Here is a 17,735-nt window from a genome sequence, read left to right as displayed (position 1 = left end):
GAAGAACAAAAACTGTTTCTTGGGCGCATTCGTTCGTTTGAGCGATCATGACCCATTTTGTCTGAAAATGTTTGTAATTTATTTAGTTAAACAATTAAAAGAATCTCTCTTTTTTTGAAAACACACACCTTTTATTTCTTGATGAATCCGTCTTGATCTGAAATCGGAAACAGTTCCTTTAGAGGTACATTCAGGGGCGCCGTAAAGTGGTGAAAGATTAGGAAGATTCTAAGGGCCCACAGCTGTCAGGGGCCCAAAAAAGTTTCAAAGTTGAATAAAAAATAATAAGTTTAACAATCACAAGTACTTTTAAGACATTAAACAAACAGTCTTTTACTATTTATGAAATGTATATTTATTCAGAGGTCCCTACTTTATTTTGACTAAATATAACTGCTGAGGAGACAAAATTAGTCATTCTAGAAAATGAATTAGGGGTTGCACAAATTCCCTTCTAGGGCCACTAACGGCCCCTGGGCCGCACTTTGGATTTGCCTGATCTAAAACCTTCATACAGACCATAGGCAAAGCAATTTTAAGCCAAGTCAAGTTAGGTCAGTTTTGTTTTGCTGAATCAAATCAAGTACGTCAAGCCATGTGTTGTGTCAAGTCAGTCAAGTTCACAATTCTTACCATAAGTAAACTTTATTCTGTGTGGTGGATGGATCCTTAATTGTTACAGATGTTGTTGCTGAGACAGGTTTTAGGAATTCATCCATTTTCAGCAGCTTCTCCAGGGTTTTTAAACACCTCCTGTGAGATCCCAAGGTGTTCCTTCTCTCTTGAGTAACTTCCTGGATCTACTCCAGGAGGAGCTTGTTTCAGCCACTTGTTTTGGATCTCATTCATTTGGTCCCGATCCAAACCTCATCAAAACAGGTGAAGGAGAGACCAGTAGATCGTTAGATTTAGCTTTAGGCACAGCCGTCATTACTGAACACAAGACTCTAAATAAAACATGATGTCCTTGATGGTTGTCCGCCACCTGCAGGGAGGCGAGTCAAGGTTTGGTGCATCATACCAGGGGAGGCGGGGGGTGACTCTTAGATGAAAACCTCAGTATGCACTCCTGAAGTCTAAAAGGTGACATTGCATGTAGGGATGCAACGATACCCCTTTTTTCCAAACCGATACGATACCAATACTTGGATCTGAGTACTCGCCGATACCAATACTTCCACCACACAAAAAATGCAATGATTTGGAATACAGATTTTATTTTCTTCTCTGCTTTCAACAGGAAAAGACTGTGAGTTAGATAAAAAGTAAAATATATGAGTAGAAATAGTCACAAAACTAAAATATTAGGTGAACAGAAATGACAAGTTACAGTGAAGCCATTTTCAAGCAACTGCATTGGTATCGGTTAACTTTTATCAATACCAATACTGGTATCGTATCATATTGGCACCAATACTGATACCAGTATTGTCTTTGTTTTAATTAGACAACCGCATGCAATTAGGGATGCACCAATAACGATACCAGTATCAGTATCGTTATTGGTGCATCCCTAATTGCATGCGGTTGTCTAATTAAAAATAAAATGCAGATCTTGGGCCCGTTGTCTCCATGACCCAACCTTGGAGAAGCAGAATATATTAATAGATGGAGTTAGAAGCACACAAATCATTAATAATTATGTGTTATTTAACCACTTTTTAACAGTGTCCATCTTTTTTAATATTCACATCTGATGCTATTTTATATTGTTTACTCCTGCTTGGCAGAGCTCGATGTATTTTTCCTTCATGCAGTTTGATTCTCATCCCAGAATCGCTGCTCCAGCTGAGACTCACTTGAAAGCTCTTCTCTTATCTCCCAGGAAGCCAAGCGGGCTTCAGGTGATAAAATCACAGGGGTTATTTGGTTCTGGCTGGGCAGCCATGCAGGCCAATGGAGAGATAACATCACATAGATCAAAATAATTGATCAGCCTTGTTGTTTATCTGTTTGATCAGGAGATGATGAACTTACTTTTGGGAGACGGGTGTCTGTTTGTGGCTGGGTTACGTTTCAGAGACCTTGCTTCGTGTTTGCCCAAAGAATCAGTGTGTGTGTGTGTGTTTGTTCTCTCTTTGATATATCAGATCTAGTTTTACTGGGTTTCTGCTGACTTGTAAGAGGAAAAAGCGAAGCAGAAGCTTCTTTTGAAGTGGAGGACTTTCAATTTTTTAAGCGGTTTTAAGTATTTTTCCTCGTAATTGTTTCATGTTTTTGTCTTGGTTCATAAAAACGCCGTCATGTCAGAGAATAAAGGTAAACTGAGTAGGAAGCAGACGTGCTTTTCACTTATTAAAGGAGGCTGATGAAACATTTAGGAGGCTCATGGGGCGGTCATAACTGGACCTAAATGTTTCCTGTGGAGCGCTCTGCTGATTCTCGGGAAGAACCCGGGATTATTTTACAAACTTCCTTTCATCTAAAACAAAGGAAGAAAAGGATTCATGACTGCCAACGAGATCTTCAGGTCGTTATCAATGCTGTGAAAACCAATTCAGATTAAAGAGGATTAAATCTGAAGTTTCTTAGGGAAAAATTTGGGTTTTGGGACATTTGAGTTCTCATCACCACATTTTGCTTTGATTATAGCTTTTATCACAGCATTTTTTACTTTTTGCAGACCACATTTCTCTGGAAGTAAACAGAAAGGCTTTTTTAAAGGACAACACCCAGAGAAGTTATGACTTTGATTCACGGATCAAAGCTGATGTCTGATGTTTGTTTGGTGTTTCACGGGAGTAGAGTCGTGTATGATCATCCCTTTAAAAGCAATCCATTATGAGTTTATTAGTATGTCTTTTGCTTTTTCGTGACGTCTTAAATGTTTTACTCCATGCAAGAAGTTTGTTTTGTTTCCACAAGACAAGAAATGTTTACCTTCTCTTACTTATTAGCAGAGATATCCGTTATTATCGCTTAATATTAGCATTAAAATGTAATAGTTGTAGGTCTTTTAAAGATATAACATTTACATATTATGGCCATATTACACATCAAACTTCAGCTACTTCTCTCACTCAAAAAAAATAAAAAAAGACAGATCTGAGAGCTGTCTTATTCTTCACAGATAATGTTTCAAGTTTAAACGATAGGAAATATGGGATGTCAGTTACCTAAAAGGTGCATGAAGTAAGAATGACATCCTGTGGTCAAATGTGGGTACTGCAGCCCGTGTATGAAAACAACAATCTGCTCTCAGCCACTCCCCTCTCCCTTTCGTGATACACTTGCACTCCTGGCCGGGATTGCGCACTTGAAGGGTGCAAGCGTGGAAGTGCGAGTATTGGGATTGGGCCTATGTCTACGTCCCTCTGCTGTCAACCACTCAGCCAGCTAAGTTTCAATGTAACCTCCCTTCCAACATAATTGAGAAATTAGACTGTTTTGTTATTATTTCACTTTAAAATTCTTACTTATTGTTTCTTTCATTTATTATGAGGCGGGGACCCCCACATAGTTTATCGGTATCAGCTTCTATCAGCATTGGACAGAAGATGTCAGTAAAAAGCCAATATCTAACATCCCTACTCCTGTTCTGCTCTAAAGGACACATATTTAGCTTTTAAAGAGCAAGCATGCATCTGGGTTATTAAAATGTAAACATGTTTTCATCAGAAGATTAAAACCAAGCAATTTACAGATAAATGCAGATTTCTATATTTCTCCCACAAATAAATTACAAGCAGCTCTCTGGTTTTACTGCTTTCTTTGTTCTTCTGACACAAAGTCTTTTTTTTTTTTTTTTTTGCATGATTATTGTTTTCCCAGCTGCTTTCTTTGTGAGTGGCAAAGGTTATAAATATGGAGGCGTGTAATTGGGCTTGTGCGGCTGTCTTTTTTTCTTACAAGTAATACCAGTATATTGTGATATCTGGACTCTCTTATAAGCTCTTCATCCTCCAATTACACACACACACACACACACAGTTTGCAGGCGGCTTGTCAAATGTCTAGAAACGGGCTGCAGGGGATGAAGGCTCCTGGATGGAGACTGTAAAGATGACTGAAACTCCTGCAGCTACACACACAGGAACCAGAAAAGAAGAGAGATGAAAATAAAGCAACTGTTCCCTTTTCTGAGACAAGGAGTTGAAACCTGACTTTGATTTTTCTACCAATTAAGATTCGTGCGAGTTTTCTCTAACACGCAGCAGGCAGGCTGTCACTGCGTTGTTAGAGTGTGAGAGTGAGGGTGTACGCATGCTGACCGCCGGAGGATGATGGCGTGCTTTTCCGCCATGTTTTCATTCATCTTTTGACACCTTTTAGGTATTTTATTCATGTGCTTGCTTGCGTAATTTTAAACATGTTTAATATAAAGCAAATACATGATTCAGTGGATCCCTCCCTCTTTCTGTCTTGTTTGCCTTCTAGTTGTCATGGTAACCTCTTGGCCCCTTTTAGCTTAAGTTGCACTGAGGGTCGTCGATGATGCTCATTGCCATAGTTACCGGGACTTTTGTTTTAATGAGATTCAGACCCTTCTGGTCAAGAAGTGGGACATTTAACAAACATCTCGGCGTTAGGACGTGTTTATCGACAGCCATCGATTCACAGACAAGAAAAAGAGAGAGAGGGAGCATTCTGTAGCTGCTATAAATGCCTTAAGAGGATGAAGGTGGAACGATGATTCAACAGAAAACCTTTTTGTTTGGTGAAAATCCCCGGTACGCGACAGGACTCTACCATCTGTTTGTGATTGCAGTTTTGAGGCAGCAGAGTTTACAAGAAGCAGAGGTTTAGATTAATTCTGCATCACCAAGACTATGTCTACAGCTATATATATTGCATTATTAGGGATGGGTACCTTTGACATTTGAATCGATTCGGTGCTAATTCCCGGTACCTAGGAATCGATACTAGTACTTAACGATACCAATTTTCGATACTTTTGAGTGTTTAATATTTTGATTCTCTTTTATAATTAAATATATATTTTTCTCAATTTATAACCATATTTGATAAATATCACGATAAATAACATACAACTGTTTGTATTTTAACATCGTCCTTGTAGTTTTATAAGCTGATAATTAAACTGAAGCAAACATCTTTACTGTGAACTAAATTTACTGTGTATCTTCATTCCTTTTGCCGTCCTTTTTACTTTGATTTTTCCTACTGGGAAGTTAGAATTTCCGAGGAGAAAGCGAACGCACCATTAGCTGATAACAATGGTGCCAATGGAAGCTAACATATCAAGCTAACGTTATCTTAAACAGTTTATTTAACTGCTGGAGCAGATTAAAACGATGATGCCTCACACTTAGATCGTTGTCGCTGGTTTCATCTTGACCCAATCACCCGTCGCATTTAGTAAAGTGAAGCCAAACTTTAGAGCGCGTTCATGTTCTAGTCGGAAATTCGGAGTTCCGAGGAGAAAGCGAACGCACCATTAGCGGAACGGAAGCTAACATATCAAGCTAACGTTATCTTAAACATTTTATTTACCTACCGGAGCAGATTAAGATGAGGATGTCTCACTTAGATCGTTGTCGCTGATTTCATCATCACCCAGTTACCCATCACATTTAGTGAAGTGGACCCAAGCTTTAGCGTGCGTTCTTTCTACTATGCTGCTCTGTTTACAACTCGCTCGCAACGACCGACGTAACGCTCTTGCGCAGCTGTCTAGGCAAGTTCTCGTTATGAAGGACGGGTACCGAAACGAGGCACCGTTTCAAATGACGTGAATCGGTGCTCAGTCCGTACCATGGAATTCGGTCGGTACCTTAAAAAGTACCGAATTCGGTACCCATCCCTATGCATTATACATAAATATTCATGAACATAAATCTCATACCTAATTTTTATTTGAATTCAATAATTACGTTGAAGTTAAGTAAAAAAATCGGAACATTTTAAGCGTCACTCAGAGAGAAAAGGTGTCTGAGCTGCTGCAATGGCACATGATGTCTAAGCGCATGAATTTAATAAAACAAAGTGGGACTGCACGTTTGCAATCGTCTTCTAAATCTTTCACTGCTGCACACTTATTACTCTTTTGAATTGAGTAATTTCCCACGCCTGTTCTTTCCCCAGATGAGGAATGACCGGAGGCAAATTGATAAAGTGATGTCAGTGTTTGCTCAAAAACGTGCAGGTAGAGCGAACTGTTGCAAAATACCTAAATGTGTTCAGAAAAATCATGTCTCTGAAAGTTTTATTAGCTTAATGCTTAAAGACATCAGGGTAAACACATTTAATAGCAATCAGCTGTAGTTAGTCCTGGAGACAGGGAGGAAAATTTCATTTCTTACATCTAAAGTTGTTAATAACTCATATAATAGGGAGTGAGAGTGTGTTTAATGAGATAGGAGCAGATTAGGAGACTAATGGCGAAAAAAAAAGCAGGAGGGGATGGTGGGTGGAAGTGTGAGACAGAGGGATAGGAAACTGTGGTGAAGGCAGAGAGAACAAGAAAAATCTGCTGAAAATATGAATATATTTCTGCTGTTTCTTCTGGTAATAGTTGTTCAGGACGACTGAGGGACAAACCAGGAAATAATTAAGGGTTAATGAAGCTGCTTTCTAGGAAGAGCGGGACTGGATGAAGATCCTGGAAGGACAGGACCAGACAGTGAAGGAGGATGAAGGGTGGAGAGATTCAGTGGGCGGATGTGAGAGTGAACGGTGTGATGAAAGGGACTCGGGGGAATTAGAAATGAGGTGGCGACGATGAAGAGGAGTACAGCTAGAAGTCAGGGACTATGGCTGGAGAGTAAATAAAAAGAACAAGTGCACCTCTGTCCTTTATTTGGGAAGCAAATGATGAAGCAGAGAAAACTCGAGCCAAGGAAAAGCCTTGCAGCAGCTAATTTGGGTTGCTATGGCAACAATTTAGCATCAGGGCCAGTAGAATGGTTACATAAGAGCATCCAGTAGTATCCTTTATTACATTTACTTACGCTGATGAGAACAGGGGTTTTCATCAGCGTGTCGGCACTCTGAGTCTCTGGGAGTTGAGGACGGAGGAATTTTAGATGCAGCTGAAAGATTCACAACGCAGGTTTCATCCTTTAATCCCCTCCTCTAAGAAACACTTCTGTTGCTCAGGTCGCTGTGATTAATTACACGTGTGTGTGTGTGTGTGTGTGTGTGTGTGTGTGTGTGTGTGTGTGTGTGTGTGTGTGTGTGTGTGTGTGTGTGTGTGTGTGTGTGTGTGTGTGTGTGTGTGTGTGTCTAGGAGCAGCATACGTATTTATTTGGGTGCTTTTAAAGCTTGATATACTACACTTTGACCAATATGATGTGAATTTCTATATAAATATGGAAATTCAGTCTGATTGGTCTTTGAATGTTCAACCAGAAGATTTACAATTCTTTGTTTATTCAGGAATTGTCAGACACTTTGTATTAATTCAAGAAGAGAGTCGTCGTCTTCCTCCGCATCCCAACTAGGGCGCTCCAGACCGTCCTCTCCCCGGCCACCTCCACCAGCTCCTCCGGCAGGACCCCAAGGCGTTCCCGGACCAGATTGGAGATGTAACCTCTCCAACGTGTCCTGGGTCGACCCGGGGGCCTCCTGCCGGCAGGACATGCCCGAAACACCTCCCCAGGGAGGCGTCCAGGAGGCATCCTGACCAGATGCCCAAACCACCTCAACTGACTCCTTTCGATCCGGAGGAGCAGCGGTTCTACTCCGAGTTCCTCCCGAATGTCCGAGCTCCTCACCCTATCTCTAAGGCTGAGCCCGGCCACCCTACGGAGGAAACTCATTTCGGCCGCTTGTATCCGCGATCTCGTTCTTTCGGTCATTACCCAAAGCTCATGACCATAGGTGAGGATTGGGACGTAGATCGACCGGTAAATCGAGAGCCCGGCTTTCTGGCTCAGCTCCCTCTTCACCACGACAGATCGGCTCAGCGTCCGCATCACTGCAGACGCCGAACCAATCCGCCTGTCGATCTCCCGATCCCTCCTACCCTCACTCGTGAACAAGACCCCGAGATACTTAAACTCCTCCACGTGAGGTAGGACCTCTCCCCCGACCACCCTTTCCCGGTCAAGAACCATGGTCTCAGATTTGGAGGTGCTGATCCTCATCCCAGCCGCTTCACACTCGGCCGCGAACCTACCCAGCAAGAGCTGAAGGTCAGAGCTGGATGAAGCTAGGAGGACCACATCATCCGCAAAAAGCAGAGACGAGATTCTCCTGCCACCAAACTCGACACACTCCACACCACGGCTGCGCCCAGAAATTCTGTCCATAAAGGTAAAGAAGGACTTTGTCCCAGTAAATCAACACTCCACAGTTGTGGATTCTATTTGTGTCTTTGAAGATGCAGGCAGCTTCCCAAGAAACTGTCTTTTGTTGCTGTTTGGAAAATATAAGATGTAGCTTTTGTAATTTTACTGCACAAACTTGTGTCTCTGGTGAGACTTCCCAGTGGGAAATAAAACAACAGCTCTGAACTTGTGCAATGATAAACACACACACACACACACACACACACGCACAAATGCACACACACAAATTTTCTAATTCTGTCACTTATATTGCCACATGCCCATTTAGAGTATGCATTTCATAGTTTTCACTGTGCAAAAAAGTTAGATTGAAGCCATATTTTGAAACTTTTTCATATTTTTAAATGATTTTCTTGAGCCAGTATTGCTAAAATGACCCTTTACAGGGTTAAGGACAGATCACCCAGCCCTTATCTCCACCTGTGGCCAGAATATCTCACTTGCAGCTTCACAGTCAGAAAAAAATTGAGCTGGCGCTGCTGTCTGACTTCAGCACGTTTTCTGCACGTTTTAGATTGTGAACACAGCTGATTTGTTTAATTTTAATGATGAATCGCTCCTCCAGACGCTTGGGAATGCGGGGAGACGTCTCAGCTGTCAGATTAAGGCAGTGTTTCCCAACCCTGGTCCCGCATATCCTGCACGTTTTCCATGTTGCTCTTTAAAACCAGTGTTTCCCTGCTGCCACGCACCTGACTTAAATGGACGAGTGATTAATGGGCATCTGCAGCACTTGATGTCCTCCTGAGGAGGCAATCTAAATCAGGATTGCTGAAGCAGAGACACAGAACACATGCAGGTCAGTGTGCCCCGGGGACCAGGGATGGGAAACGCTGGATTAAGGTGTTAAAAAGACGAACGCACAGCGAGGAGATGAGTTTTGCTTTCGGTTCTACAAATGGACACTTGGGGGTGCTAAAAAAGCCTAATTTGCCTCGTTCCCCTTTTACAAACGTAACATCTTGCAGTTTAAATGTATTTATGTGATAATAATTCCAAGCAGCGATGATGAATGCGGTATCTTTTAGTTTAGGCCAAACACCTTTTTCTTATGTTGCAAAGATCCACAGATTTAGCCTTCTAGAACGAGCCACTTCCTCCTATTTTACCGCTGGTGTTTCTTCTGCAGAGCTTCTTCAGCTGGCTATAAATTGTCTCAGCTATAAGCAAACATGCCACATACTCCATTATTGGCAGCAAAATGGAGAACAAGAGTGTTTGAGCACTCCTGAGGAACGATAGACCCAATGGACTGTTGATATTTTTGACTTCACAGCCTCACAGAATTAGAAATCCCCATATGGGCAGTATGGTGTCATTTAGAAAAGTGTTGCACATTGTTACAATTTATTTTTTGTTCATTTTTAGCTTGCTCAGTTCAATAATATCTTACAAAAAGTGCAATCTGTGTACACAAAGTGCTCCACACATTTAATTTGACGGGGCTCTGCTGTGCCCCGCTTAAATCAGATGTCATCATGTTGCACATCTCTACTGTTCTGCTTGCTTGTGCTTTCCAACGAGGCAGCGGTTCCAGGGAGAGAGATGCATGCTGGCATCAGAACCTAGAAATGTGAGTATTTGACCTAGAATATCAAACTTTGTCCTTTGGTTGTAGGAATTCAAAGCTTTCTGCATGCTGGGTGTATCTGTCAGTTCCTCTCTTCCATCTGACACACGTGTACAGTCCACGTACGCAGAGCTGCTTTTAAATTCTGTGTGGACCGCCATGTTTATTATTCATAACTGCAAAAAGAGTGCTGTAAAGATGGTGCTTGTCCATGTAAGGCCCTGTAGACCAGAACCAGGATCTTGAAATGAACCCTGAAGTTGACTGGCAGCCAGTGAAGCTGGAGGAGAAGCGGGGTGATGTGGGTGTGTTTGGAGGACTTGGTCAGAAGCCGAGCACAGGCGTTCTGAACCACCTGTAGACGGTTCAGGGAGGTTCTGCTCAGACACGTGAAAAGAGAGTTACAGTAGACTAAGCGTGAGGAGATGAAGGTGTGGAGAACTGTCTCAAGTTCAGAGCGGGACAGAATGGGACTCAGCTTAGCAATGTTCTTGAGGTGGAAGAAGGAAGAGCGAACAAGAGAACTGACATGAGAATCCAGGGAGAGAGCTGGGTCAAAGGTCACGCCAAGATTCCTGATGGAAGGTTTGGTGTGGGAAGCAAGCTGACCAAGAGAGTCTCTGACTTTGGGAACCAGCTTGTCTGGGGCACAGATGAGGATCTCAGTCTTGTCTTCATTCAGCTGAAGAAAGCTCCCACCATCCAGGTATTGATAGTCTAAGCAGGTGTGTAACAGCTGCAGCTTAGACATCTCATGGGACTTAAAGGAGATGTACAGTTGGATGTCATCTGCATAAAGATGGTAGGAGATTCTTTTAAAGGAGCTCAGGATGTGCTTGTTACAGCTGTTGCTGTTTACCTCATAAAACACACTGCAGAGGACAATCAGTGCATTGCCTCCTCCTCCTACCTGCACAGCTGCACTCACTTGGGCTGATCACCTCATGAGCAGCATAAAAGGGAGAGCTGCCAGGAGGAAGGGAGAGACTGGATCTGTGCCAGTTCTCTCATGTGCGCCATTTGTTGGTGTTTTAATGGCTTTTAAATGGGTTTTAGTTCTTTAAGCTTAGAGAAGCTTAAGAGCTTTTAGAGTTTTTTAACAGACGAGGGACCAGAGTGCTGGTTACCTCTTGGCTCCCAAACTTGTGTTTAAGTCAGTGGACTTTATTTTGTGAATGTTTGGGAGCATTCGGATGTCTGTTTTAAACGTACACCCTTGGCCATTTTAACAATGTGTTTAAGTACTTTTGGATTTGGAGCTTTTTGTCATTTTAAAATCCTTTTAATAAAATCAATGTTTACGATTTCCACAACTGAAACACATGCCTCTGTGTTACTCCCTGTCCTTCTCCATATCCACCAATAGAGGACGTAACACAATGGGGGCTCGTCCGGGATCCTCAACCATCCAATGAAGGACTTTTAATGGCGTGTGCTTTTTGCAGACAGGTTTTATTCATAGGATTTTAAGATGTGTGGTCAGCTGTGTCCTCTCAGGTATTGTGAGTATGTCCTTTTTGTTTTATTCTGTTGTGCTTGTTAAATTTCAAAGTGAACAGAGCGAATTACCTATAGGCTGTAGGAGCGCACCCTCTTTAGGATGCGTTCTTGTTTTTGTTTTTCTAGAGTTGGGGTTATGGAGGTTAGCGTTGGTAGAAATTCTACCATCTCGGGAGCACCCCAGGGATTTGGACGGATGGGCTCTCCTGTCCGCTGGTCCGTTTGTGATTAATCGGCCCACCTCTACGCCCCATGAAGACTAGGGTGGAGATCAGCTAGGACTCCTTCAATTAGCTAGAGGGAATTCTTGTTGGACAAAAGACCTGGGAGTGTGTGATAAAAGCCATGGAGGCCAAAGGTGAAAGAAAAAAAATGTTGTAGTTGAACTTGTGTTGATTTTTCCTTTCTTTTAAGGGAGGAAGTGTTACAGCTGTTGCTGTTTACCTCATAAAACACACTGCAGAGGACAATCAGTATATTGCCTCCTCCTCCTACCTGCACAGCTGCACTCACTTGGGCTGATCACCTCCTGAGCAGCATAAAAGGGAGAGCTGCCAGGAGGAAGGGAGAGACTGGATCTGTGCCAGTTCTCTCATGTGCTCCATTTGTTGGTGTTTTAATGGCTTTTAAATGGGTTTTAGTTCTTTAAGCTTAGAGAAGCTTAAGAGCTTTTAGAGTTTTTTAACAGACGAGGGACCAGAGTGCTGGTTACCTCTTGGCTCCCAAACTTGTGTTTAAGTCAGTGGACTTTGTTTTGTGAATGTTTGGGAGCATTCGGATGTCTGTTTTAAACGTAAACCCTTGGCCATTTTAACAATGTGTTTAAGTACTTTTGGATTTTGAGCTTTTGTCATTTTAAAATCCTTTTAATAAAATCAATGTTTACGATTTCCACAACTGAAACACATGCCTCTGTGTTACTCCCTGTCCTTCACAATATCCACCAATAGAGGACGTAACAGTGCTGAAGAGGAAGCAGATAGAGGAGGAAGAGCAGAGGCCCCAGCACAGTACCTTGTGGGACACCATGGGTAAGGGAGGTGGTGGAGGACCTAAACTTGGAGACGGCCACAGAAAAGGAGCGCTCAGAAGGATAAGAGGAGAACCACTCCAGAGCAGATCCTGATAGGCCTACCCAGTCTCTCAGCCTCTCCAGTAGCAGGTGATGGTCAACAGTGTCAAAGGCTGCAGTCAGGTCCAGCAGGACCAGAACAGAACAGCCCCCTGCAACACTGTGAGTCAGAAGGTCATTAGAGACCCTAAGAAGAGCTCTTTCAGTAGAATGAGCTCTACGAAAACCTGACTGGAAGCTATCATAGATGTTATGTTCATAAAGAGCAGCTGTGAGTTGCTTAGCCACAACCTTTTCCAAGATCTTGGAGATGAAAGGAAGTTTAGAGATGGGTCTGAAGCTGCTATGGAGAGAGGGGTTGAGACTCGGTTTTTTAAGAAGCGGGTGGATTACAGCGTTCTTAAAGTAAGCAGGGACCTGACCAGAAACCAGAGAAGCATTAATTATAGACAGCATGCTGGGACCGATGGACTGAAAAGCACTTTTAAACAAAGATTAGGGTAAGATGTGGAGGGGGCATGCAGAGGTCTTCATAGAGTTAACTAGTTTGGTTAACTCTGGCAAAGAAACAGGAGCAAAGCTATCTAGGATGATGGGCCTGGTTGGAGTCGGGAGAGGCAGTGATAAGGCTGAAGGGGAGATGCTAGATCTAACCTTATTGACTTTGTCCACAAAGAAAGACAGAAAGTTCTCACAGTCTGCAACAGAGTGGATGGAGGCTGTAGGAGAGGCAGGAGAGACGATGCTGCTGATGGTGTTAAACAGCACCTTGGGGTTCCCTTTGCTCTGGGACACCAGGTTGGAAAAATATGAAACCCTCACGTCTCTGACTGCAGAGTTAAAGGATGTCAGAAGATCCTTTAGGTGCAGCAGATGGACGTGGAGATGGGTTTTCTTCCACAAACGCTCAATTTTTCTGCATTGGTGCTTCAGGCTGTGAAGGCTGTCAATAAACCAGGGAGTAGGGTTCACTGCAGGAACTGATCTGGTTCTGACAGGACAGATGTTGTCCAGAATGGAGAGGCAGTGCTCGTTAAACTGAGAAGTTAAGGAATCTGGGTCGTTATCAGAAGAACAGGGTGGATCAAAAGCAGCAGAAAAATTGCTAGTTGTGCTCTCATTAAGAAAACGAGAACTAACCATACGGCGAGCAGGAGGTGGGGACGCAGAAACTGACAAGTTAAAGAAAATGCAAAGGTGATCTGAAATATAAACGTCCTCAGGACAAACACTGTCAGCATTTAGACTCAGGGTAAAAACAAGGTCTAGAGTGTGCCCCCTGGTGTGTGTGGGGCCAGAAACATGCTGGGTACAGCTGAAGGAGTCCATAAGGCTGGAGAAATTCATGGCAAAGAGATCGGAGGGATCATCAACGCGGATGTTAAAGTCACCAACAATCACCAGTCTGGACAGCTTCACAGTGGAGGATAGAAAGTCACTAAACTCCTGAAGGAAATAACTGTTTGGACCAGGTGGACGATAGACCACAGCACAGTAGAACGGGTCCTTACGCCTGACTTTCATCAGCTGCAGTTCAAAGGAAGCAAAGTGACCAGAGGTTGTAGAGCTACATGGAAGATGGTCTCTGAAAACAACAGCTAGGCCTCCACCACGACCAGAACCCCGGGGCTGGCTAAGAAAAGAATAACCACTCGGGCAGAGTTCAATCAGAGCAGAATAATCAGATGTTTGCTGCCAAACTTCAGTCGGAAACAGAAAATCCAGGCTTTTAGAGAGAATTAAATCATTGAGCAGGAAGGTCTTATTGTTAACAGAGCCATACTGAGTGTGGTGGAGGACTCAGAAACTACAGAAACAGCTGGAGATAGTGGACGTAAATTAGCAGGGTTAGATCCACGGTGTTTATAAAAACCACTTATGGAGGGAACAGGAGGAGAAACCACTGAGGAATGAGGATAAACCGACCTTAAAAAGCTTGGACCGATGAACCATGCCGCAACGCGGCCTGGCGGGAATGCGGAAGTGGCGCTCAGGTCACCAAACAAAGGACAAGAAGCTAGAAGATCACGCCGATGTTTACTAGATAAACCACTTAAGAGAAGTCTTATTCTCACCTGGATTCCTGCTCGTTTACCTCTTTTCCTCCGACGTTTTCCCGGGACCGGATAAACATCGCTGGAGCCACGCAGGTTGGGATCGTTGTTTGGCTCCGAGCCAGTGCGCCACTCAGTTAAACAAAGATGGAGGTACGTCCTCGGTGCACCTTGGGCGATCGTGAACGAACGGAAGGACAAAAGAGTCTGGTGATCATAGGAGATGGTAGCAGGGACACTACCGAAGAGGATCGCAGACAGGAGCAAGGTGGAAAAGACGAGGTTAGTGGAGAAAAGTTTGAAAAAGTGTCCAGTGACCGCGGCTAAGCACAGGCGCCATCTTGTTACCGACCGGAAGCGGAAGTGAGTAAGTAAGTAAACAGTCATAAGTGACATAAGTAAACAGAAATAAACAAATAGAAAAAAACTGATTTAAATTAACAGTGATCAATAAACCTATAAGAAGGAATGTAGAGTAAATGGATGAATCAGGTAAATATCTAGAAGCTAAAAATAAAATATGCATTTCATCTAATGCTGCTTTTCATGCAATGCTAATTATCCAAATGTCTTGCTTTTTGTTGGCCCTTTAGACCATTCATTTAGTTCTGTTTTTAACCTGTTATTATTGTAGAACATGTTCTTTGTTGGTGACCCATATTTCACATTTTCATAGAAGACAAAAATCCAGAAATCGGTTTTGATCTGTAATGTAATCTGACACAAAGCTCCAAGTATTTTCAGTTATAGAAATTTCAAGGTTTTGTGTGTTTTTTTCAGTACAAATGACTGTTAGGGTTGAACTGAAAGTGCTGAGCTGTGTGTTTGACTACACAATGTGGAAAAACACAAAATACACAAAGGTCATGTTGCTTGGTGAGAAAACGCCACAAGGCTGCAAGTGTGAAGAGCCTTTTCATCTCAGGAGGCTCTAAGCTCTCTTCCTTCACGTGATGTGAACTGACACTGGATGCATCGTAGTGGCACATGACAGAACCTGACATGTTAGTTATGAGTCCAGGCTTTTCTAAGTGAAGCTTTTAGCTTGGTCCTGTTTAAATATACAGTAGATAATGGCACTGTTCAGGCTTACACACACTCATCCTGCACGTGGAACCGACGATAGAACTAGATTTCTCTCTCAAGCCTTGCTAAACTTTCTAGAAGCAGTTTGGGAGTCATCTGATATGCTATCAACTTACTTTTTACTGTTCTGTGGTTTGTCAAAAACCTTCTAAACTAAAGAACGTGTCGCTTCCCTGCCCAGATCAGTAAAACTTTGCAGTTAGGAGGGAATTTATGGACTCAAGTTACTTAAACCAGCTTGTCAACCCACCGTCAACATGTTGGAGCATAAACCGGGATTCATCCGTTCATTTGGACCCTCCGTCATCCCTGATGTTTGTTTGCTGCCTCATTGGTGCTTTTTATTCTTAGCTCAGTCTTCCACTGCTGTCCATCTGCTCCAGCATGTGAGGAGCTGTTTGTTCTGAGATGATGTGTTCCACTTTTGTGATTCCACTGAGATGGTATTTGCAGACGTAATCAACCACCTGTTCATCTGATCCCTTTGGAAACTCGATAGGGATTGTTCCCATGGTTGGAGTTAAGATGTTCAATTCAAATTCTATTCAAAGATACTTTATTAATCCCAGAGGGAAATTAGAGTTTCAGTACACACAATTCTGAGATCAGACATACATACATACATACATACATACATACATAGACGCATGACAAGTATTGGTGACTGTGGTCATTCGCAATCCGAGTCGCGCTACCTTAATAAAGATCAGAGGGTTTACATGAGGATTGGGTCAGGTGGAGGGAAAAAAGGCACTTCAGAGTTACCCTCCACAGGGAGGGCAGCTTTGCTCTGCAAAAAACACCTCAGACAGAAATGCAACGGACTTCAGACATTACACAACATAAGTGTCCACTAGGTGGGGTGTAGGGTTGGGGACTCTCCTCACATCAGTGCATGCAGCCGCGATAAGCAGCACTCGTCACCAGGGATGGGTACCTTTGACATTTGAATCGATCCGGTACTAATTCCCGGTACCTACGAATCGATACCGGTACTTAACGGTACCAATTTTAGATACTTTTGAGTGTTTATTATTTTAATTCTCTTTTATAATTAAATATATATTTTTCTCAATACATAACAATATTTGATAAATATCACGATAAATAACATACAACTGTTTGTATTTTAACATCGTCCTTGTAGTTTTATAAGCTGATAATTAAACTGAAGCAAACATCTTTACTGTGAACTAAATTTACTGTGTATCTTCATTCCTTTTGCCGTCCTTTTTCATTTGATTTTTCCTATTGGGAAGTTAGAATTTCCAAGGAGAAAGCGAACGCACCATTAGCTGATAACAACGGTGGCAATGGAAGCTAACATATCAAGCTAACGTTATCTTCAACAGTTTATTTAACTGCTGGAGCAGATTAAAACGACTTAGATCGTTGTCGCTGGTTTCATCTTCACCCAATCACCCGTCGCATTTAGTAAAGTGAAGCCAAACTTTAGTGCACGTTCATGTTCTTCTTGGCGGAAATTCGGAGTTCCGAGGAGAAAGCGAACGCACCATTAGCGAAACGGAAGCTAACAAATCAAGCTAACGTTATCTTAAACATTTTATTTACCTACCGGAGCAGATTAAGATGAGGATGTCTCACTTAGATCATTGTCGCTGGTTTCATCATCACCCAGTTACCCATCACATTTATTCAAGTGGACCCAAGCGTTAGCTTGCGTTCTTTCTACCATGCTGCTCTGTTTACAACTGGCTCGCAGCGACCGACGACATAACGCTCTTGCGCATGCGCAGCTGTCTAGGCAAGTTCTCGTTATGAAGGACAGGTACCGAAACGAGGCACCGTTTGAAATGAAGTGAATCGGTGCTCGGTCGGTACTATGGAATTCGGTCGGTACCTTAAAAAGTACCGAAGTTGGTACCCATCCCTACTCGTCACCTCCGTTTGGACAGGGGAAGGAGGTATTTGGGTTAGAGGGCACAGTGACTCCTGGAAACGATTCAACGGCCTTCACCGGTCGCAGTCCCGCCCAGGCTGGGATAGGGAGACAGAGTTACCATGGCGACGGCAACATTCCACATTTCTTCTGAGGGGGAGTAATCACTTCAGCCTCACAGGCTCGAGGGCACCAGATTCAGATAAGAACTTGTTTTGGGGCCAGACAGAGATAATTTCCTCTCTGTCTTTAAGTTCTGTTGATCTCCAACCCCTCTGAATCCAATAATGGCATAGATTA

Source organism: Nothobranchius furzeri, chromosome 2, assembly GCF_043380555.1.
Source record: "Nothobranchius furzeri strain GRZ-AD chromosome 2, NfurGRZ-RIMD1, whole genome shotgun sequence".
In the NCBI taxonomy this organism is placed as follows: Eukaryota; Metazoa; Chordata; class Actinopteri; order Cyprinodontiformes; family Nothobranchiidae; genus Nothobranchius; species Nothobranchius furzeri.
The sequence above is the reverse complement of the archived record's forward strand: the minus strand, read 5'-3'. Positions refer to the sequence as shown.